The sequence below is a fragment of the Chinchilla lanigera genome, unplaced genomic scaffold (assembly GCF_000276665.1).
Source record: "Chinchilla lanigera isolate Chin_1 unplaced genomic scaffold, ChiLan1.0 scaffold00052, whole genome shotgun sequence".
Classification (NCBI taxonomy): Eukaryota; Metazoa; Chordata; class Mammalia; order Rodentia; family Chinchillidae; genus Chinchilla; species Chinchilla lanigera.
Genome location: NW_004955453.1, coordinates 1,825,004 through 1,849,528, shown reverse-complemented (window position 1 = coordinate 1,849,528; position 24,525 = coordinate 1,825,004).

Genomic DNA, 24,525 nt, shown 5'->3' with positions numbered 1-24,525 from the left:
AGCCAAGGGCTTGAGAATCCAGGGTTGCTGCCAGAAGTCCTGGAGTCCAAAGGCCGGAGAGCCTGTTCAAGGGCGGGAGGCAGAGAGTGCACAGACAGACAGACAGACAGACGGGTGTGCTGTGTTTCTGTCTCTCCAGCCCCGCTCCAGGATGGTGCCTGCCCACTCGGAGGGCAGGTTGTTCCCAGCTTACCCGCTCACACACACTCATCTCTGTGAATACCCTCACAGGCACACCCAGCGCTCGTGGGTCCCTAGGTTCCTTAATCCAGTGGAGCTGGCACCTTCACTGAGCCAGCGCACTCCCAGGGTCATGTGAAGGCTTCATGTCACTAGACACACATGTGGTCTGACGGATTGCCCCTGTGTGGCAGCCTCTGCACTCGTCTCTTTTCTACTGCAGACACTGGTAAGATGCAAGCTCAAACCACGTACAGTGGACACGCATGTCTGGCTGCCTCTGTGCCTTGAAATCAGGTGACACAAGATGTGCATATGCTGGAGGCTCGAACAGGTCCTTGTGTCTTTTTGTTCTGTTTTTGTTTCTGCAGTGCTGGGGATGAAGCCCAGGGCCTGGCACACGCCAGGCGGGATCTGTACCTCTGAGTCACACTCCAGCTTCATGCGTCAGTGCTTGCGGAATGGATGTGTAAGCGGCAGCTGACCTCCTCCAGCTCCTGCGGGGTGTGCGGTTCACACATTCATTGCTCATAAAGTGAAAGACCCCTTACTTCCGGGAGGGGGTAGCATGGCCACCTCTGCTGGGCTCACAGCTGTGCCTCCCCAGGCTTCAGCAGAGCAGGACTTCCATTCCAGGGCACCGCCTTGCTCCCAAGCCACGCCTGTGCCCAGATGTGGACACCGGCCTGGGTGGAGACGGTGGCTGTGAACCGTCCATCCTTGTGAGCTCACTGAGCCTCTTCCTATTTGAGCTGAGGAGTTCTGTAACTTGTAACTGCAAATGTGGCCCTGGTTCTCTATACTTACCGTCATTCATAAAAATATTTCTGTTTCTGCTCATGCAAAGAGTGTTTGAACGTTTTGTTTGTTTTGGTGCTGGGGGTGGAATCCAGGGCCTCCTGCAAGCTAAGTCTGCACTCTCCCACCAAGCTGCCCCTCCAGCCCTCATTTGGAGTTCGAGGCATATTGGAGCATTTCTTCTCATTCAAAACTCCAAGAAGTACAAAAAAATGGCTGAACAGTAACAAGAATTTTGGAAACCATAGAAACTGCAGAAACAAACTGACAAATCATTAAGGAAGAAACCAAATAACCGAGATAAAAATGAAGACTCACGTTCCTGTAGCTGGCAGAGATCCCAACGGGAGAGGAGAGAGCAGAGCCGCCCCGTGGGGGGCACTGGGAGACAAGGGCTCAGCACGCGGGAGGGCTGGGCTTTCCCCCAGCGCTGGGCTTTCCCGCAGCGCTGGGGGCTCGGCTCAGAGCCTGATGCGGGGACAGGTGACCCACCTGTGAATGAATCACAGCTGGGTTTTTTCGGTGGATGGAAAAGTGCCACCGCCTAATGCCCAGGCACCTGTGACTGTGTGCGTTGGTTTTGGGAAATGCATGATGTGGGGGGAATGAGGGACGCCAACAGTTGGCCTTAAAATAGGAAAATTTTCCTGGGTTCTCCAGATGTGCCCAGCATAACCACAAGATCTTCAAATTCAGAAGAGGGATGAGATGTGAGAAAGAATCCTCCTGCTGCTCCTACTGGCTCGGAGATGTAGGAGCAGGAACCAGATCCATTCCTACAGCCTTCGCGAGGAGAAGTCACGCTGACACTTGATCCTAGCCCCGGGAGGCCTGGGTCAGACTCCTGACCCTCCAAGTGGTGAGAGAACAAACCTGCAGTGTTTCAAGCAACCACGTTCGTGGTAGTTGTTACCACAGCGGCAGAGAATGTGTACAGTCCGGCACCTTTAATGACAGGTGCGTGCTCTGAGAAGCGTGTCACTAGATGACTTCCTCACAGGGTAAATAGCATGGAGTCCACTTCCGCAGACTAAGACGGCTAGGAACTACTCGGTGACGTCACCTCCCCAGGCCAATCCTGTGCATGTGTTCCTTTACTGACCCAAATGTTGTGAGTTCCACGAATGCACATTAACACTGTTGAAGGTGGTATGTCTTGCCAGGCAGAAGCTAACCACCATTTTTAGGCGATAAAGGGGATTTTAAGCAATAATTTTAGAACCTCCGTTCCCTCAAACCTTTGAAGCAGAAGAAAACTTACTTTAAGAAATAGTGTAATTGAAACATGAAACATGAAAGTTCTGGGTGCTTTGATATCTTCGCTAGGACTGAGAATCCGCTGATTTCCCATCGTTCTTCACACTTTGGGACCAGTGTACCAGAAGGACATGCTGTTCTCCCTGTTGGGTGTGTCATTATACACCCCACCTGCTGGCGTGGTGCCAGGACTGCTTCCCCTGCGCTGTAAACCCCTTTGGCACAGAAACATGCCCGTGCAATCTTTAGGACCAAGTGCAACAGCAGCCTATAGTTGGGGCCTAATGTGCATTTGTCAAATGAATATTCCCAGCATCATTGATGCAGTCTTCCAAAAATTAGGAGGATCAAAGTTGGGAAGAGAGTGGATGAGTAGAAGAAAAATGAATGATCTTTTCACCTCCTCCAGGAGTAAAGCATTGGCCAAAGCAGGCTCCAAATCTTCCCTACGTGGTTGTATTTTATTTCTACAGAATGTTAGATATCTGTGCCCAACTCACTGAAAACTCACAGCAGCACAGACTGGAATCACGCATTTATTTTCAAATCATGTTCCCACGCATATTAATAATTGCTCAAAATTTACTTGGCATCTTTTAAAACTGGAATCAAACCGAACTCTCCCATCATGTGAGTGGAGTGTAGAAAGAGAGCAAAATCACGTGCAGATGTTTAGCGTGGCCTGGCCGCACGCACATTCCAACAAATAAAATACTGTTCTGGGAGAATGGGCATCCAGTTCTGCGTAAAATGAGTTTCCTTAGGAAATGGAACACATTCTAAACGTAGACACAGCTCCTGAGAGCCCTTCCCCATCCTCATCGGGGTCCAGGAAGTTTATAGTTGTGATCCCATGGAAACGTTATTGGAATCCTAGCGAGTTGGTTCCAATCTCCCACTACCAGTGTGACACACAGTGAGAATAAAGACACTAAGGCACATTTGTAGTTATGGGGAGCCAAGGGCTCCTAAGTCCAGCCTCAGTGATGAACAACCAGAGCAAAGGCCTCGACCCAGGCCAAACCTGGTTTTATTAATTCTTGAAGAAGGGAGAGGCTCCAGGATGAGTGACTGTGAGAGTGGCAGAAAGTACCTGAGTGCTGTGAGCTGGGCTAGGTAGGAGGCCTGAAATCACCTCTGCAAATGCAGGGAGAAGGATGTGCAGAAAGAGTAATCTGCATATCACAGCTGAGGTAGTATGTGATGTTTTGGGGCTGGTGCTTCAGCTCTGATGCGTGATCTTTTATGCCCTGGGAAGTCACGGCCTCTTATCTCGAGGCTCGGTCCCAGCCAACAGAGTGGAGCACGGCTCTCCCCGCCACCCGGCTCACACATGCTTTTTGGAAGCTATGGGGGCGGGGTAACACTGATCTGCCACCTTGCTTCAGAGACTACACATCAGCACCTGGCTGGACCAATTCGCACTGCTTAAAGCCAATCGAGGGGATAAGCAAAGTCCCAGCCAGCTCTGTACATGTCAGTGCAGGGAAATAGGGCCAGGCTCAGCCACAATGGAGATAATTTCTCTTCTTTCAAAGAGAGTCACCCAAGTGGCCTCCACAGTGAGCAGCATGCACTGTCTCCATTCCAGCCCCAGAGTCCTAGCAGTGCTTAGAGCCAGCCCTGGTGGCGGTTGTGCTGGGCAGGAAGAGGGGATCCCCTCTGCCAGGGGAGGTGACTCTTAAGACACTGGGTGTGGGCTCTGCATACCAGGTCTCACCGGTGATGCTGGGTGTGGCAGGAGGAAGAGCTGTAGGAGGTTCCAGGGAGAGCCCAGGGACAGGGCAAGAGCCGGGTGCAAACCCAGTGACCCTAAAGTGGACCTCACGGGCAACTGAGCACTGCTGCCGGTGAGGCCAGCCGTGGGTGAGCAGGGCCTGGGCTGGGGGTGGAGAGCAGGAAGGCAGAGCAGGGCCTGTAAGGCAGGGACACAGCTCCTGCAGGACTGGCAGGGGGTTGGCCTGCTGCCTGCTGAGAACCGAAGGGTCCTTTAGATCCAGGTCCAGGGTGGTCGCTGACTCCCTGGGGTCGCATTTCCGGAGCTCTGCCTTCCTGCGTCACTGGGTGGGCTTCCCTATCACCTTCGGTGTTTCCCCTTTCAGGAAGGATGCCAGTGCCAGGGGAGGAGGGACGGCAGGGCTCCGCGCCAAGTCGTGCTGCATTGGGTGGCAGCACTCACTTCCCAGGGAGTTCGTGTGGCAGTGAGTTACGCAGCAAGGAGGACGTCAGACCAAAACCACCCAGGGACACTGAGGTGCAAAGGCAAGACATGGAGCCCCCACCCTACTGCAGGGCTCTGCACCCCAGGCCCCTACCCCACTTCCTACAGTGCCAGTCACCTCCTTCCTGGAAAGGCAAGCTCTGCCTGCCCGCAGAACCCACTTCCTCAGCAGCAGGCCCCGGCCCCCGCTGTGGTGCGGTGGGGAGCGGGAGGGGCCCACAGCTGAACGGAGCCGGATGGCGACTCCTGCCCTCCGCAGGAGTAATCAGGCAGGAACCCACTTCTGAGATGGTCCTGAGATTGCTGGGAACAGAACTGATAGCGTGATAAAGTGTTAAGGAGTCACAGACCTTTCTCACTCCCTTTGTCTATTTAAACAAAAGTCACACAAGTTGGGTGAGAGCGGAAGTGCTTCGTGGACTTTGTTTCACTGTGTGACCCCACGGGACGCTGGGCCTGCTGTGTGCTGTGACAGGTGTCGGAGCCAGGGGACACTGGATGTGGAGACCTCCCTTCCACCCCAGCAGACGGGAACGCAGAACCCAGAAAAGGTCTCTGGGCCAGGAAGTCGCTGCCCCCTGTGGCCTGGGGCAAGTGGAGTGCTTGCTTCCAAAGCAAGGAGGTCCTTGCCCAGCACACAGCTCTTCCTGCCTAGCCCAGAATCCCCAGAAGCTTCTCTGGAAATGGAAATACGCGGGGAGGAGTAAGGTTTCCCCTTCCACATTTCCAGGAAGCGGAGGCTGTGTGGCCGCTGGAAGCCGACTGCTAAAGCACCACAGAGGTGAAGCGGAGGCAGCAGCTTCCAGCTGGGTGGAATCCAGGGCCGGGAACGCCTCTCCTGATCAGCTGAGATAGATCCAGAAGCTAACACCATCTCTGTCTGTGGCCCAGAGGAAATGATCTCGATTCCACGGAGTATCGACAGCCAGCAGAGCCTACCAGGGCCGAGATGATTATGAACTACTTTCAGGAACTTACACGATGATTGTTTAAAATGTGGCCGGGCCGGCTCACCTTGGGCAGCTGCCGGCCATCAACCCCGGGACTGCGTGGCTCTCTAACATGTGCCACTGGCTTCTCCTGGGTGTCTCACTCACAAGGGTGCCCAGCAGACCCTCCCAGCGCCTTCCAGACCACTCCGAGCTGCCACCTCCTCCCATAGGCAGGCAGACAGCCCCTGGGCACAGCTCTCTGAAAGTTTCTCTTGAACCATTGGGCCGGGAGAACCTCGTTCGCACGCAGGAACTAGTAACTGTCACCACACAGCTGGGTAATGCCACACAGTGCAGTGCCCTGGAGGACACGTCAGTCCTCTCGCAGACCACCTTCAGCCGTGACCGCAATGTGCCATGTCCTCTTGCCCCTTAGGGCGTGTATTTTACATGCTGAGATCGCACTCTAGCCCAAATTCTCTTGGCTGTAACTTGGGTTTTCAGGGTCCCCAAAAGCCCACATGTTGGAGGCTGGGTCCCCAGTGTAGTGCTACTAGGGAGATGACAGCCTTTACAGGGTAGGGCATAGAGGGAGGTCTTTAGGTGCCTGAGGACATGGCCTCAGAGGGGATGGTGGCCCTGCTCTGCTGCTTCCTGTGTTGCTGCCTGCCAGGAGGGGAGCAGTTCTGCTCCGACACCTACTCCTACCACCATGTGCAGCCTCACCACTGGCCCGGCATGGGAGCCAGCAGATCTCAGGCACAAGCCTCCAAAATTGAGCTCAAAGCAGCCTTTTCTCGGTAATTATTTTGTTTAGTGACAGAAGCTAATTAATACACCATTTCTGAGCATTTTTCCTTTTTTTGTGATGTATGGAGGATTAAACCCAGGGCCTTCACACTGACCTGCAACCCCAGCTCTTTTTAACTTTTTATTCAGAGACAGAGACTTCCTAATGACTAAATTTCCCAGGCTGAGCTTGAACTTGTGATCCTCCTGTCTCAGCCTCCCAGACTGCTAGGATTATGAGAGTAAACCCCTACAGCCAGTTCCTTAATAAATTTTTTAACTGTCATTTAAAAATTCCTGAGAAAACAGCATTTAATAGCTATTATACAGTATGTATTTACTGACATTTACTAAATCATTTTCCTGTTGTTGAGTTCAAAGCAACTAATTTAGCATTGGTTCTGTAAAGCTTTTGAAAACATGGAGATACACAGACGTGGCCCAAATTATACTTGTCCTTTCAGTCACCCTTCACATGCAAAAATAGGAGGATATCATCCCAGATTCATTTCGCAGCACACACCCCATGGGCCAGGTACTCAGGGACAGCCAGTCCTCCGAGGACAGCAAAGGGGATAAGTATTAATCAGCACTCCTCAGGCAGGGCTACATCTTCCAAGCATGTGAGTCAGGAGACAAGTTTGTCATAAACTTCTCAGTGCAGGAACCAGAAAACCCTTCCAACAAGCACCACTGGTCCTGGAACAACAAAGGGTAACGTCACCATTGACTTTGTCCTCCCTGATGGAGACGCCCTCTGCTTTCTAGAAGTCCAGGACGAGAGCCTGTGAGGATGAGTGACTGAATTAGGGAAGCTGTATGTTCAATGATAGTTGTGGACATTAACAGAGCTGCCTTGTTTGCATTGATTATATCCCACCTTGGTTTAATTTCTGAGTGCTTTTTGATCGAGTTTCATTTTGTTTTACATTTTACCCTCATAGGGAGGAAAACAAGGAACATAATCATCTTTCACCATTGTTCTGGAATATTCTTGGTTATAGCCATAGGTTTTTTTTGTTTTGTTTTGTTTTGTTTTGTTTTTGTCTTTTTGAGACAGGATTTCACTATGCAATTCAGGCTGGCCTTGAACTCACAGCAATCCTCCTGCCTCAGCCTCCTGAGCGCTGGGATTATAGACGTGTGCCACCATGCCTGGTCCATAGGTATTTTATAAACAATGGCCCTGGAAGTATTTCCGGTCCTGTGTGCTGTCCCCAGGTCTCACACGCCCCATCAGGAGGCGGCATAGATTTCCTCTCCCTTTTGCCTGGGGGATTCATGCCTGTTGCTGCCAGTAGCCTTGACAGCAGTGAGGCTAGGTAACTGCTGAGGCCAGGTCATGCGAAGCTCCAGCTCCTGCCTGCCTGTCTGGGGGTGCACCCGCTTGGAGTCCAGACACCATGGGTGGGACAGCTCACACCGGCCCATGGAGAGAGACTGCATGTGGGCGTTCTCAGGAGGAGCTGGGGCCCTCAGCCAGCAGTCAGTATGGACCCCATGAGCAGACAAGTCCAGATGGCTCCACTCCCTGGACTTTGAATCTCCCAGCCAACATCCCACTATCATCACTCAGAATTGCCCTGGAGTCCCAGGCCAATATAAGCAGATATTAATAATAACATCAAAAAAGTGAAGAATTGCTGAAATTAAAGATGCAAAATAATTGCTACTTGCACATGTGTGTCCTATACACAAAAGGCATCAGAGAATCAATTGAAAGTGGTTTAGAATTGGTAAGAGGGACCAATGCACTGTAAATGTGGAAGAGACAAGGGAGTTGCTTCGTATCACACTAGAAAAGTCAGGTGAACAGAACTAAAGATGTAAGCTGGACGTGGCTGAAGTGCATATAAGAATTTACATCAGAGAAAAATACGTAGTCATTACAAATCAATAGGCAATTAGATTATGCTATAAATAGGGTTCAGAATCAACTTCTTAGGGAATAAAAGTAGATCCTCATCTCCTACCATGAAAAAAATTAATCTCAAACTGGGTGTGCTGGTGCATGCCTGTAACTCCAAGAGGCTGAGGCAGGAGGACCACAAGTTCTAGCTCAGCTGGGCAGCTCAGCAACTTAGTGAGACCCTACCTGAAATATAAAAAGTAAAATGGGCTGGAGATACAGCTCAGTGCAAAGGCCCTGGGTTCAATCCCCAGTAATGGGAAATCCTAAATACATTTAAGATAATAAAACTATAGATGATTAAAAAAAATTCCAGTTTATGTATTTTTTCTAGTTTATATTTTAAAACAACACATTTGATTACCTATATTAAAATTTTTTATTTCTGTATTAGAAAACACAATGTAAGGATTGGTGTCAGGAGTGTCAGACAAGTCCACGCTTTTGACTCACCAATTCCATTCCGGAAACATATCCTAAAAGGAGCTGAAAGGAGGGCAGAAGCTCATGCACCCATGTGGTTGATCTCGGCATTGTTCATAACATAAAAATGTGCAATGGTGTTGGATGACTGAATTCTAGAATTCTGGGAGCCTGAGGTGGGAGGATCACAATTTCAAGTCCAACCTGGGAAATTTAGCAAATTAGAGAGAGGGAGAAGGAGAAAGGGAGGGCAGCCTCTGTCTAGGCCCCCTCTTCCTGCCTGTGGCTTGCCTTTTCTACCCTCTTAGTGAGCATCTCTTCTTGACTGATTATAGACTAATCGCCCTGTTCTGTCTCTCTGGCCCCAAACTGCAACCTCCCAGAGGTGGGAGCTGGTCTCTCCTTTTATACCCTGCTGTAGTATCCACATCAGTGGGGCCTGGAGGTGTTTTCAGCAATTACTTTTTGAATAAAAATATTCTAGTGTTTATTTTTCTCTCTCTTTTTTTCCCTCATTGAATCTGAACAGAAGATTTCTTACAAAGACCAGGAGAAATGGGTGGAGGTAGCAGAAATGCAGCACCTGCTGAAGGTCTGGCAGAAGGCTGAAACCCAAGGATTTCCTATGTCAATTCTGAACAAGTCCAGGGGGTGCTGTCCTGCAATGCCTGCAGGGAGCTGTGCTGTTTGGTGCACGGTCTCCACCTCTCAAGGCCAGAGATTCCTGGGCTGCTAACTCTGTCTCTAGTAGCCCATTTGTACTTCCTGACCAGTGACCCTTTCCTCTGCTCTGATACTATCTTAGCTACTTTTCTTTTTTGAGACAAAATACACAACACCCAAAGTCAAAGAGGGAAAATTTTGTTTAGCTCACAGTTTAGCTCACAGATGACTGGTTCCAAGGCAGGGTAGGATGGCAGAGGAGCAACAGTTCATGGTGGCCAAAGACACCAAAAGCAACAAGCAAAAGCAAAAACGGGGAGACAAGCTTCTTTCTGCCCCTTTTATCTTATCCAGATTGCTGGGACTAGGGTGGTGATCATCCTATCAGTGGACTGATCCAGCAATCACCCACCCTTAACCCCAGCACCCTTAATCTTAGCACTGAGCCATGAAATAGTCACAAACTCTGTATTCAGCTACCTTTGAAAAACAAAGCCCCATCTAAAAGTTTGTGAGGCTTTGGGGGAACCTCTAGACACAAAATATAACAGATGCATACTCACAGAACAGAAATCCTTTTCCTTTGCCAACCACCACTTTTAAGATCTCCCAAGGTTTCATTCTTTACTCTTAAAAAAAGTTCTTTTTAGTTCACTACCACTATACCTACCTTTGGTTAAATATTATAGTAACACTTTACATATACCAACTGTTTCTAGGATTTAAAGGTGTGATTAGGTGTGAAGGAGTCATTCAGCTGATATTGAGGAGACCCAACGGGCTATGTGTGTGGTGGTAAGGATGGTATTAGGGATTGAACCCAAGGCCTACAACCCCAGCCCTTTTAAATTTTTTTGAGACAGAGTTTCCCTATGTCCTCCAAAAGAGGACTCAAGCTTATGACCCTCCTGCCTCAGCCTGCCAGAATGCTAGGATTATAGGCATGTGGTCCATACTCAGCTATTGAGAGGCTACTTTTCAAACTGTATTCTCCTAGGTTGGTGACCTGCCTGTCTCCTGTATTTTCCTGGTGATGCAGTGCTGGGGACACTTGTGTCTCATGTGTGGGGTCACTGGTGGGTAGACCAGAGCCCAGAGTCATCCTGGTGAGCTTGGTATGGGACTTCTTCCCCATGGAGGACAGAGAGTAGAAATTCCAGCTGCTGCTGGGGCCCTGGAGATGCACGAAAGGTGATGGGGCTACATGTGGGGCCCCTCACAGGCAGGGAAGCCCAGGGGCAGGGCGGTGTCCTGGAAAACCACTGGGAGCACCCTGTCCTTCTCACAGGGCCCTGCTCCACCCACCCCGTTGCCACGGCAGGGCCCTGGGCCGCCACTGTGTGACGGAGTCTCTCTGACTGTCCTGGGGCTGGGAGAAGTTGGATGTCCCAGGCCGAGGCCCAGAGGAAGACGCGGTGGGACCTGTCATGGGCCCCTCTCACTCTTCTTCCTTGAGCTGCCTCCTTCTTCCCCAGGGCGTGCTACTGTCTGGTGGTCTAGCAGGTTGGTTATTAACCTGTCTCCTCCTGCGGAGCACGTGGGCCACAAAGGAAGGAGCTGTTCTAAGGGAAAACTCAGCGGCAGCTCCTACCCTCATCCCTGGCACACTGTGGGTGCCCAAGAAGTGTGTGTGGAAGGAAGGGAGGGAGAGAGGTGAGAGGGAAGGGAAGAGGAAGAGAAAGAGGGAGGAAGGTAGGGAGCCAAGGGAGACAGGTACTTTGCTGGTTCACCTTGAAAGTTGCCACTCGCCCTGGAGAAGCTGAAGAACACCCTTGTGCTCCCCACAGTGTCAGACCGCCCCACCGCGGCCACCCCACCCCAGCTGCTTTCCTCCATGGACGTCCACCTCGGCCTCTGCGCCCAGCCCTGGCTCTCTGTCCTCCTGGATGGTGCTTCTGGTCCAGGCGTCCTGTGACCAGCGGGACTAAGATGATGCAAGCGAGGAAGCCTGACCAGACCTGCAGAAAGGGCATGACAGAGGGGAGCTGGGCCCTTCCAGGGTGGGCCACCCTGGTCCCAGCATGGCTGCTCCTAGGACAGCAGAGAGGGGACAGCAGTGCCCCCAAAATTCAGACCTCGAAAACGCTCTGCATCTGTCTGCGCTAACAGGCTGGGGAAAGCCCTAAGCAGGTGGCAGTGGCTCTTTGTTCTAATCCTTCTCTCTGCCCATTTCAGAGCTGTGTCAGTTAGTGGACGCAGCTCCGCTCAGCCTCTCCAATCTGTCCTATCTGCTCCCATTCTAGGACCTTCTCTGCTCAGTGCGGCTGCTCAGTGGCTATGTGGGGGCTCTTTGGGGGCCAAAGTAGATAGGACAGGAAAACCATGGTCCCCACCAAGAGCGTCTCAAACTGCCTTCCTGTAAGGACCTTGCTTCTTGGGCTCCATCCTTTCAGATCCACATGTCCCGGCGACAACTCGCTTGGGGATTCTGCTTGGAACAAAGGCCACTCTGGCTCCCTGCACTTTGTGTGCCTCCAGCCCCTGCTGGGGGAAGACTGGTGCGCCCTGAATGGAAACGGAGCCACGTTTGCACGTGTGTGTCTGCGCCAGCGAAGGCCACCTGCTTTTCTGGGACAATTGCCATTTGGAATGGGAAGACTTCCTCACTGTGTGCCTATTTCTGGACAATGAGGAGAATAGGATGAGGAGCAGCTCTTCTCCCACCTCCTCCAGCTGCCCGGCAAGCCTGGCTAAGACACTGGACTCTGGCTCAAGGACAGACTTGCCCGAGGTGAGTGGGGCCATCATGGGACCATCACAGAGGCCCCCCAACTTTTTGTCCAGCAGCACTGGCTGCTCAGACCTTGGGTCCCACATGGAACGTCATGAAAAGTTCTCGCCTCAGTAGGGCTGCAGGTCTTGAGTCAGCTCCTCTCTCACACTAGTAGCCAAGGCCACCATTGCCAGGCTGCTTGGTTCACCATGGGCCAGGGCCCCTCCCTGGGAAGCAGCTGTTCCACAGAGAAGTGGCCCTGAAATGAGCACAGGAGCTGACAGTGCCCACTCAGAGAAGACTTCACTTTCTGTTTTCCATGAGTAGGGGCTGCTTTTAAGACAGAAAGGTAAACTGAGAAACAACTGCATAGGGAGCAGAAATGCAGCATTTAAGTGGCTAAGACTCTCCGAGAAGCTGGGCATTCTGGGAAGTCGGGCCAAAGCCATCTCAGCTGGGCTCGGGGGAAAAGCTGCCTCCTCCCTGTGGGTAGTGCAGGTGCCTTTGCCTTATGGATAAAACAGCACACTTTGGGAAATATAACATTTCTTTGCTGTCATTGTTATTGTTTTGAGACAGGATCTTGCTACATATTCAGACTGGCCTTAAACTCACTATGTAGCCCAGCCTGGCCAAACACAATGATTCTCTTGCCTTGGCCTCCCAAATGCTGGAATTATAGGCGTGCACCACCACACCCAGCCCAGGAAATAGAAAATTTCTAATAAATATTTGGAAAACAGAAAGTTTCAATTCTGCTCAGGATCTTGTTTTCTTGTAATACAGTATTTGTACAGAAGATACTGGCTTGGAGTGATTCATTTAAAAAATATCCTTAAGTTCATATAAATTGCCTTTACAGAAGCAATTGTACAAATGGTGCTATGTTTTGAATCATTCTGGATCTAAGTACTAAGGAAATATAATAAAATTAGAGAAAGGAGGACAGCATAGTCTAGATGGTAAATCACTGTGGGTGTGCAGCTTTGCGTACAGAGTTAGCATTTATGTTTATCTTCCTTACACATATACCGTACCATAAACCCAGATCAAAAGACGAAGACGGGAAGAGTGCTCTCGGCACAGATGTCAAAGAGGTTAATGTGCCCGGTATACAAAGGGATGCCTTGAACTGATGAGAAAAGACAAGCTCACATGGAAGACGTGGCTGCAGGGAGGCAGTAACCAATCCAGGGTAGGCGATAGTGCCTGTGTTTATTGACATCAGTAGGTGGCCAGTTTCTTAGCCCACTGACCAGACAAAATGCAAATGCCTTTAAGCCTGCAGAACCACCTGACTCTGTTCCCTAGTGAAATCAGCCATAACAATGCACCCTGTAAATACCTGATCTCCTCCCGTGTTTGCTACTGCAGACAAAGGCCTCTCCCTCCTGCCCGTCCTGTCAGCCGGAGCCCAGGTTCATTCTTGTGGGGACCAAGTGCTTGATCCAAAGCAGACACCTTGCAGAGTGAGGGGAGGGTGCCTTAGCCTGTCCAGGTTGCTAAGACAAAATATAAACAAGATGGCTTGTGCACAACGGAAATTTACTTCTTCAGATTTGGATGCTGAGACATCACAGATTGAGGGGGTAAATCCCTTCTGGATTAATGGAGTTTCCACTGAACCCCCACAAGGCAGAAGGGGCAAGGGCTCTTTTCCTGGCCTCTTCATGGGAGCACTAATCTCACTCCTGACCTAGTTCCCGCAAAGGTCTTGTCACCTCACATCATATTAGGGGTGAGGTTTCAACATAAGAACTTGGTGTTTAAGAACCTAACACAGACATCCTGACCACAGCGGAGGGACCATGAATGATTCACTGCACCCAGCAGGTAAAACTAGACCATCTCAGCAACCAGGCCTGTGGTCGCCCAGCCAGAGCTGACCCATCACCCCATTCTGTGCACTTTGCCCCACGAAAATCACTCAAGTCTTTCCCCTCCCCTCCACCACCCCCAGGCTGCCCTGGTTGCTATCATTTCCTCCCAGACTGACTCCATCCACTCGTGCTGGTTTCTTAGCAAGTGATCATGTCACTCGAGTGTGACAGTGACAGTCCCTACTTCCAAATCCTCCCTTTGGAACCTCTGGATGGTCTCCACATCTGTTTCCTCCACCAAGATGTCTCCCAACAAAGACTGGAGGCTGCCTGCCCTCCACTTTACCCTCGGCACCTGCCACGTAGGCGGTGCTTCGCGACTATCCAGTGAATGGGTGAATCCGTCAGGTTTCCTGGGCTCCGATGCAGATGCCTGCCCCATACACCAACCATGCTTACATACGCCTAGTACACGTGCACCACTTTGTGATTTAAAAGCCCTAGTTAAAGTCCAAATGGGTGTCCACGGATAACATCCACTGTCACACACCTGCAGAGCTTTGCTTCCACTGGGCTTCCTCTGAGGTTTTGGCTATTTGTATGGCATCTCCCCCACCTCCTTCCTCAAACGTCCTTTCAGTCCCATGGATTTAAGAGATCATTTGAATCAAACAAAAACAATAGACAGCACCTATTTTTTTTTTTTTTTTTTTTGGTTTTTGGTTTTTCTCCGGTACCAGGAACCGAACTCACGACCTTGCGCTTGCCAGGCAGGCGCTTTGCCGCTGAGCTAAATCCCCAGCCCCTACAGCACCTATCTTTGTTTCATGCTTTGAGAAATGAATTCTAAATTTCACTGAAAAAAATTGTCTCTCTTCCAGTTATATTCCTAAGGCAAAAGTTGACAGGAAGCAAGGGAGCGACAAACTACCAACATTCCACTTTTATTTATTAAATATTACATGGAAATAGCAGTGTATTAACGGAGTAGAACAAATGCTACTATTACTTATCAAGGGTAAGAACAGAGCCCATTGTTACCGGAAATCAGCATAACATCTAAAAGACATGAAAGCTATTTTCTAACTCTGAGTTGCATACTTTGATAATAGCAGCATTTAGAGAGTAGGTTGAACATATGCTCCTGTGGTTAATGTGCATGAATGTCTTTGTACAGCACTTAGAGGGGAAAGAGGGTGGAATTCAGCAGAAATGCACATCTAAACAACGTGTACTTATGGCTCCCCGGTAAAATAACTGTCATCAAACCCATTTAAGAATAATAACTTAAATGCTTTGGATAGGAAAGGTTTTGGATACTATTTCTTAATAATACTGTGCTCGAATTTGCTATGAAGCAACACTCCACATAGGCTGGGGCGTTTCTCCCTCTGAGGGTCACAAAGCACACAAGTCATCCTGTACTTCCAGCTATGGCTCTGGCTGGCAAGATGCCACAAACAGCAAAAGATGGCATTGAGCCAAGCAGATGCCAAAGGCTCCAGGTTCCTGGCAATCTCTTCTCCTTGTTTGTTTCCTGCCAGATGTCATGGTCATTGGTATGCACCAGTCCCACCAGATTGATAGAATGAGCATTTGAAGCATCACTATCAAACCCATGTACGGAGCTGATAAAACAAAGCTGAGAAATGACAAGTTTGGCAGGCTGAAGAATCCCCCCAGAGGTACCAGGTACAAATCCCTGCACCTGCAAGTGTTCCCGTATGTGGAAAACGGTTTTGCAGATGAGGTGGAGTGAAGGGTTTTGAGCTGGAGCGACTACCATGGTGTTGCTCATGTGTGATCACCAAGGCTGGTATAAAAGAGAGGCAGGGTGAGATTTAATAGACAGAGGAAGAGGCAATGGGACTTCAGGGGGGAGGGGGAGGGTGTTCAATGCCAGGGCAAGCAGGTGCCCCCAGAAACTGAAGAAGCAGGTGTAGACATATCCCAAGAGATGCGCATACTACTGCCCATGCCTTGATTTTTGACTCCTGCCCGCTGGAACTAGGGGTTTTTGAGCCACCCTGTTTATGATAATGTGTTACAACAGCCGCAGGACATAAATGCAGCTGACTGTCTTAGCCAGTCCTTAGGATGCAAGCAACTTGCCAGGACCCCAACTCTTGGCTATCCCCAGAGAGCATTCTGCACCAAGGACTGTCTCGAGGGCTGGCCAGGAACCTGGATGAGGTCTGCAGGGGCTGTTGTTAGGGAATCCATCCTTGGGGAATGACGGCCCGCGACCTCCCTCTCTCTGGACGTGTCCTCTGCACAGGGCCCCGATTAGCCCTGGGTGGGCAGGCCAAGCTACGCCTCTCAGGCAGCAGAGTGAAGAAATCCCAGGACTCTGCCTCGCTGTAGAAGCACAGACCATGTCTGCTCAACACTGGGCTTCGAGACACGGAAAAGTGAGTCAAGATTTCATGGAATTTCTTACAACCCCGTTCTGTATTCAGATCCCAAAAAGCATGGCAGGGCACCTTGGGCTGCAGGGACACCCCGAGCCCCATGACTGTCCACTCGGAGCCTTCCCACAGCCCCTTGCCTTTCTGCAAGGCCAGGGGCTCCCCGGCGTCCCTGAGGACATGGGAATCTGCTCTGCGCATTGACCTTGGCCTATGCACCGCTGCTTATCCTGCGCATGCGTGCTGCTGATTCTTCCCTTCCCTCGTGCTGTGAACGTACAAGCACACCTCCTTATAGCAAAGCAGGCTGCTACCTCGTAGGCTGACAGTGAGAGTTTACTTTCGGGTGCATTGGCTTGCGGGGTCTCTCAGCACAGTGCAAGCTCACACCAAGATCCCCTGCTCGTGTTCCCTGGCCCGGCTGAGCGAGCCAGCGGCGCAGGGGTGTGAGCCAACCACAGTGGTTTCTGCCACTGCCCCACTGCAACCTAAACAAATTCCTTCTCCGTTAGCCTTCGGGTTAAAAAAAGAAGCTGCACTCTGAAGGGGAGAAGATGTAATTTTGAAAGGCGCGCTAGAAAGGAAACGAGGCCCCGGGTGACCGTGTGCTGGATGGGCCAGACTTCCTTCCTTCCCACTCCAGAGGTGGAGGGGCTTTCCATGGGAGGTGCAGGCCCAGCACAGGGCAGGCGCTCCAGAGCACGCTGGGAGGGGACCGGCGTCAGAAAGCCTTGGAAACGATGTGAAGCTTTGTCACACAGTGAGTTCTGTACTGAAATGCTCCTTCCTAGAGGGCAGGGGCTGAGAACAAGGATGTGAAACGCGAAGTTACCCTGACATGCATTAAAGCAGCACCTCAGGCTTCATTCGGGACTGCTGCAGGTGTCCAGACGTCCCAGCAGGGGGAAAGACCAGACTGTGCTCTGAACACCATGTGAACAAGGACGTTAGGGGGTTGGTGGACAGAACATCAGGACGAGGGGACAGCAAGCTGGAGGCTCCTTGCTGGGCTGACTTGGTGGGGTTCTTGGGGAAGGCAGGCTATCACATGGGGATTCCCACCAAACTGACAACAGGGTTCTTGCCACATCCGGACCTTGCAGGCCCAGAAGGGACGAGGCCCCTGCTGGGGGTTCAGAGGAGCCTGACTTAAGTTTGATCAAAGGCAGTCCTTGTCAGGGGCTCTGAGGGCTTTCTCCTTGGATTTATTTGGAACCAGGATGCTCACGAGTATAACTGCAGCCATGCCTTGCTATTTGAATGCGCTGAATCTCATTGAATTTGGTACGCATGCATTTTGACGTGGTCATTCTGACCTGGTCCTCACTATGGGGTACTCCACGTGCAAGGCAGAACATGTTGGTGTCGGTCAGAACCTGACACCCTTCCCAGCCAAAACAATTTGTTTGGTGATTATTGTTTTTGGTACTAGTTCTGTGTGCCTGAACCAATTAAGGGTGAGCGTAGAGGTAGTCAAGATGCAGTCATCCTGGTCTTAGGACAAGACAATAACCCGGTGGCTGGTGTCTTCATATGACACAAAGATACTTGGAGGGAAGGGTGCCATGTGACCACTGGGCAAGGACGGAAGTGTCGGAAAGCCACCAGCGTGAAGGATCGCTGGCTCCCACCAGCAGCTGGAAGCAGCCTGGGCCTGATTCTCCCTCAGAGTCTCTGTGAAGAGCCAGCCCTGCCAAGGCCTTGTGAGCTGTGAGAAGACAATGTCCTGTGATGACATCCAGTTGGCAGTGATGCTAAGGCAGCGTGGGACATGACAAGCTGCGTAATCACATGCCTGGGCCACAGCCCACCGCAGGGAGGATTCCGGAGTGCACAGAGCACAGCCCACACCCAAGGAAGGGCCACACCACAGGCACAGCGTCACGCGTCCACAGTGGCCGGCTGCGCGCACTCCCCAGTCCAAAATAAGAAACAGCAAGCGTTTTTGTGCAGGGGATTACAGGGTGGTGCAGATCCTTTGCCCAAACCGGTCAGTGGCTGAAACTCTTTAGCAGCAGAAAATGACTTTCATCTTTTCAGCGTTCGACCATCCCAGCCTCCTCCTACTGATGGGAGAGGCAGAAATTCTTACAGGGAACAGCAGCACAGTCCAGGCTTACAGGAGACCCTTCCTGGGCTCTCACCACACCGTCCCAACTCTGCGCTCAGCTGTGTCTTCCAGTTGTTTACAAGGAAAAGTAGCGCAGAAGGTGGGATTCCTTGTGTCTGCCAAGTGGTCTCGGCTGGCAGCCACTTCTCGGTAGACGCCACCCCTGGCCCTGCCTGATCCATCTCTGCGGCCACAAGGACCAGGGCAGCCTCTGAGCCCCCAGCTGTGCACACAAGGGGGCGGGCATTCAGGGGTTAAAAATCTTCCTTCCTGAAACCTTGATGAGCTTCTCTGGAATGCCAGTCCTGAAAGCTTTTCTGCTCAGTGCCTGTTAATCCTCTATTGAGAGCTGATAATGAGCTGTTACTTTGTGGGGTTTTCTGGTGATTTTCTTTAAAAGAATAAAAGGAGCAGGGCTTTTTTTTTTTTTTTTTTTTCTGTCCTTTCCGGCCTCCAAGCTTCTGTGTGAGTTATTTATTAAAACTCACCCCGGTTTATCACTTTTGGGCTGGTTAACAATTGACTTCCCTTTATGACCAAAGAGGAACCTCTCCGCTGGGCAACTGCGTCTTGAGATCTGCCCACAGATCCCGGGCTTCGTTCTTTTCTCTTGCAATCTCCAAAGCAAACGCTGCTGTGCTGCGGCTGCTGAAATCCATCACGTATCTCTCACCGGAAACCAAGTAACAGCGAGGGCTTGTTTGTCACTGCGGCTGCTCAGGGTGCTATGCTGAAGATTTTCTCTCCTTCTTCTTCTTCTTCTTCTTCTTCTTCTTCTTATTATTATTATTATTATTATTATTATTATTATTATTATTTGGTAAACCTTTGTAAGATTCCTTAGAGGCAAGGAGCGGGGAACATTTTCACTCTCAGATCACTAAGGAAATCAAGGAAACCCAGGTTGTTGAAGAGATAGAGAAGGCCGTGGGGGTGGACATCTCCCGCATCCTTTTCCTGCTTCATGAAAAGGTCACAAAGCCCCCAGTGTTCGCTCTTTTGTGAGAGTGAAGCTGCACAGCTTTCTCAGAGTCACCCAGCTCTGTGCCTTCCGAGCAGGGCGCACACTCGCTCCCTGAGCCTTGCACACAGGACAGACTGGTGTGAAAGGACGGATTCTGCACATTGCAAGCTGGGTCCAGGCTTCGCAGGTTTTCTGCAAATGGATGCATTCATAAATACCCCCTTGCCAGTGTTTGCGATTGACTACCAGCTGGCCGCCACCTGCCTTCGTGTATTTGCTTGTTAATTTATCCCCGGCTCATCCATCCCACTGGGGGTGGGGTGAGGAGTACAGGGTCCCTGGAAACAGATCTCCCCACTTCCAGCAGGGAGTGCAGGGCTCAGGAGACTGAGGGGGTGCCGCAGGGGCCTGGGGTGATCGGAGGCTTGAAAAGGCTCCTGAAGTCCTACCATGGAGAGAGGCTCCACTCTGTTAACAGGGCATCTCAGGAGTCCTGACCCAGGACCCCTGCCCTTCTTTCTTTCCTAATGCTGGCCTCATGCCAATGAGCAGTGCCAGACAGGCTGCCCAGCATCTCCCCTGAGCAAGTAGGTGCAGGCTTCAGGAGCTGGGCTGCCCCAGAAAGAAGGGAGCCCCCACAGAAAACGGGGGAGGAGTGGGGACCCGCAGTCCAGGGGTGGAACTTCTTTTAATCAGCTAGGTTACAGCCAGAGCGCATGGGGGACACAGCCACGACATGGAGACCACCACGGGGTCTAGGGACAGGCAGCTTTCTGGCCTCTTAGCCTACTCGTCATTAAAAACACAATTTAAGGCAGTGAGGAATTTAAGTTGTTTTTTTGTTTTTGTGTTTTGTTTTTGCTCAAAACAATGACCTTCACTTGGGCCTAGAAACACCCAATAGATGACTAAAAGCAGAACAAAGCTCAACGCTCATCTCCTGAAACTCTGGTCAAAGCATTCCGAGCTCTCAGAATGACAGACTTGCTTGTCATTTAAGAAGTGTTGTCTATTAGCCCTAAATTTATCTAGCCTATCTCACTGTCCTTCACAACCGACCCAAGACACCAGGATACGAGGTTCACAGGCACATTCAGCTGCTCCCACCACAGGGAGAACTGTTTCATGGGAACAGAATGACCCATCAAGTCATGAGGATTCCAGAGCTATGAAACCAGGGGCTGAGATAATGATCAACAGGACCTCAGCCACCACCTTGTCTTGCTAGGCAGGGCTCCTGCCTTTGCGTGTGGACCTGTCTGAAGCCCTGCACCAGCGTGTGCCCCCTCCCCAACTTGGATCTGTTCCTATCTTCCCTCCACCTTTCCAGTTAAAGCTTTTTCCTTTCGATTGGTGCTGCACTGTGGATTTCCATTTCTTCTGAAGCAAGGACCTGTGCTGACTGGTGACAGTCGTAGAAGCACACACTTGGGCATCGAGAGCCAGCTGCGAGAGAGTCACCCACACCTGTTCAGTCTCTTTACCCGGCAGCCCCAAAGATGTGCTGATGCCTGTCCTTCAAAGCAGCTTCAAACACAAGAAGTCAGCACTTCACAGTAAACATCCTGCGGACGCGGGGAGTTTTGAGTTTTGTGTTAAAGATCGTTGTGTTGTCGCGGTTGCTCACTTGACATCTTTCTCAAGAGGAAGTACACAGAGTTGGGTGAGTAGAGAGGAACTTCTTCCTGGCCTCTGAGTATATCTTTAGTTCAAGCCCTTGTAGGCTGAAATGACAGGGGCTTGAAGGATGAGGACATTTTGAGCATAAATACAGGGAAGGGAGCGGGGCTGGGTACCAGCTGAGAGGGGCGGGTGGATTTGATGTGTGCATTACACTCAGGTCAGAGTGAATGATTTATGGCCAGGGGAGGGTGCAAGGAGCCTTTTGCAGTGTCCCCAGAGAACACCGGATGGCCTCCCATCATCTTTTCAGTACCTGGCTCGAGGGAGGTGAGTCGGGAGGAGAAGCCACCGTTCGGGGTGAAGGAAAGGAGAAGCATTCTGCTGAAATCCCTTCTTCACAAACTGACGCCTACTTAGATTTGAAGAGTAAAAATTTTAAAATTGGTTTTTATACTTGATGAGTGTCACTGTTGAAAGAGGGTAAATGTCATATTCCATAGGCTCTATACTTTCAGTCTTCTAATACATATACACGTATTTAAAATTCTCTGGGTGATAGTTCACAGGCCAGATCTGAACAGGGCTGAGTGATGAGTGACCACACTGGCATCTGCATGACAGGCACACAAGCACTTGAGCCTGCTGTTCCTTCCCATCCCAGCCACCGTCTGCTCTGTCAGTCAGCTCAGGAGAGACCTTTTACAGCAGAGACCTGGTGGCTGGGCTGCAGAGGCCCACTGGCTGACTAACAGCAGGACAACGCTGGGCATCTCTCTCTTCATTTTATACTTGTCTCCTTTATTATTCTTCAAATGTAGGGTCAGATCCGTGCACAGCTCTGTTGTGAAGATGTTAATCACTTAAGGAGTGTCTGTCAAAGAACTGGTAGGACAATGTGTGTTAGTCTTTACTTATCCTATCTTATCTCCCTTCAGGTCTGGGGCAAGATACTCAGGAAGATTCTTTCAGCAGTTTTCACAATGGTTTTTTTCAAGAGGCCCCTGCAGTGATACCTGGAAGCCTCAAACATTGTCCTCAATCTGCAGTCACCTCAGATTCCAGATTCTCTATAAGATATCTGAAGCCAGGCATGGTGGTGCACGTATGTATTCTTAACATTCAGGAGGCTGAGGCAGGAAGATCACAGTGGGTTCTAGGCCACTATGTAGTTTGGGCTACATAATGAGTTCAAGTTCTAGGCCATTATGTAGTTTGGGCTACATAATGAGTTCAAGTTCAGGCTGAACTGCATAACAAGATCCTGCCTCAAAAAAGAAAACAAAACAAAACAAAGATATCCGATATTTTCAGGACATACAAGTGTATAATGCATATTTTATAAACTTCCAGAATTGTGCAACCATCTTCATGATCCAGTTTTAGAACATTTCCTGGGCCAGGGATGAGGTTCCGTGGTAGATGATCTTCCTAGCATCTGTGAGGCCTTGGGTTCAATCTCCAGCACTGCAAACAAACAAATGAAAAACAAAAGAATGTTTCCATCACTCAGAAGGATTCCTTTCAGTCAGTTCCTATTTTGACTCCACCCCTAGGCAAGCTCTAGTCTGTTTTCTGTCCCTATAGACTTGTCCTTTATGGGTATGATGTAATGGAATCTTGTGTCTCCTTCCATCACTTAGCATGAGGCCTCGGCATTCACCCAAGCTGTAGCCTGCACCACCCCCTCCCACTGCCCAGCAGGACGCCATTGCACGGGCCCAACGCGTTTTGAAAATGCATTTTGATCATAAAGCGTTTAGCACTGGGACAGGTGTGTTAGAAAGCCAAGACGGGTACCTGCTCTGAAGAGCCTTAAAAATGAAAAGGACTGTGAAGAGTAACATTAAAAAGTAGCCCTGAAGGAAGGGGAATCAGCAGAGCTGTGGAAGACGAACGGAAGTGGAACTTGAAAGACATTGGCTGGGCGGTTCTGGAACGGAGCCCTACCCAGGATGGAGCAGAGTGCACTGTGGTGGGGGACGGAGGGGGTCTCTTTCCGGGGACCCCTTAGTTCTCTGTCAGCTCCTTCTTTCCATGCACCACTTGGGGCCTCTCCCAGGTCCAAGCACATGCCAGACCCTGCCTCTTCCAACCAGCACTCGCACAACAAATGGCTTCTCAGCCAGGGGCTCCTCATCCTCAGCTCTGCTGAGGGCCCCGTACACCTGGCCAAGTGCCCCAGGACTGTTGGTCACTCCCACGCCTCTCTATTGCTTTCTTCCTTCGCACTGATTCCTCATAAGCCATGCTACTGTCTGCCTGCTTCTTTTCTCTCGCAGACTTAGAGCCAAGATCTGCTTTCTTCCTTCTGTAATTTATCCTGTGTTCAGCACAATGCTGGCCTAGCTCAAGGACTACTAACTGTGTGGAACTCGGCTAGGAGGCATTTCGCAAGCCAAGTGTGGAGACCTGAAGGACGAAGAGGTTGGAGTCTGAAGTGCTCTCACCAAACATGCAGGCACCAAGACAGCAAGTCATGGAGGGGGAAGGGATTCCTGCAGGGGGGTAAAGAGTTTCTTAGGAGTAGGCGGCATCTCTGCCAGCATGGGGGACACCTGGCCAGAGAGAGCTCAGCAGGAGGTACAGAACAAGGACACGAGGGGAGGCTCAAGAGTGTCCACAGAAGCCGTGAGGGCAGATGTGTGTTCACAGGGAGGGAGGGACAAACGCAGCCATCAAGAGGACAGATGAAAACCAGAGCACCGCAGAGGGCAGAGGCCAGGCCACTCCCCGGGGAGCAGCATCTCAGGCCCCACGTCCTCGGGACAAGGCAAGCCCTCTGTAACCCTAACTCTACCCCTCAGCCCTTGTAACCCTCACCCTAACCCTAACCCTTTGTAACCCTAACTCTTGACCCCCATCTTCACTCATCCTAAACCTTTACAAACAGCCTAAGAGCTCGCAGGAGCTTGTGAGTTCTGTGTCCAGGGCTCTTGTTTGCAGACAGGCCTGTTCCTCGGTCAGTGGCAGAGATGGGTCTGCAATCTGACTCTAAGTTCTTAGCCCAGCAGCCTCCACGCCCCGTGTCTGTTACACTTTGAATTAAAGCAGGCGTGTCCCGAATATGCTGAGCATCTGTCTATTGTCTGTGGGATTCATTCCTGTCCAGTTTCCTCACAGTCTCTGAGGAAAGGAAAGAGCTGCAACAGAATGGCTGGAAATTATTCCAGTACTGAAACCCATGTAGTGAAGAGCCTGCTTAACCAAGAGAAGACCCTGAGAGGATTCACAAGCTACAATCAGACACCACACATGATGGCTGACAATGACCCAGCACCGTGAGCCAGCACCAATGACCCTCGTCTGTGAGCTAATATCTGCAAAACCGGTGACCTTGGTCTGAATAAACCCCAAGACTGGACATTCAGTAATGGCTGCTCTGTAGAGTTACCGGGGGTGTGATGCCCCCAGCTACAAGCATCGAAAACTGTTAGCTGAAATATGACAAAGTTATATGCAAATTGAATTAACAAGCATGAAATACATAGTTGAATTAACAAACAAGAGACACCCTCGGGTGCCAGAAACAAAGGGGAATGGAGAAACCAGGGCAGGAGAGTGAGAGTCAGCTTCACCATCAGAGGTCGGAGCAGGAGTTACCTGACCCATGGCCCTCCGAGGGGCCACCCATCCACAGCCACGTGAAGGCAGGAGCAGGGTCTGGCACAGGGTTTGACCTGAGGCCATTTAATAGAGCCAAGAGCCTTGAAACTCA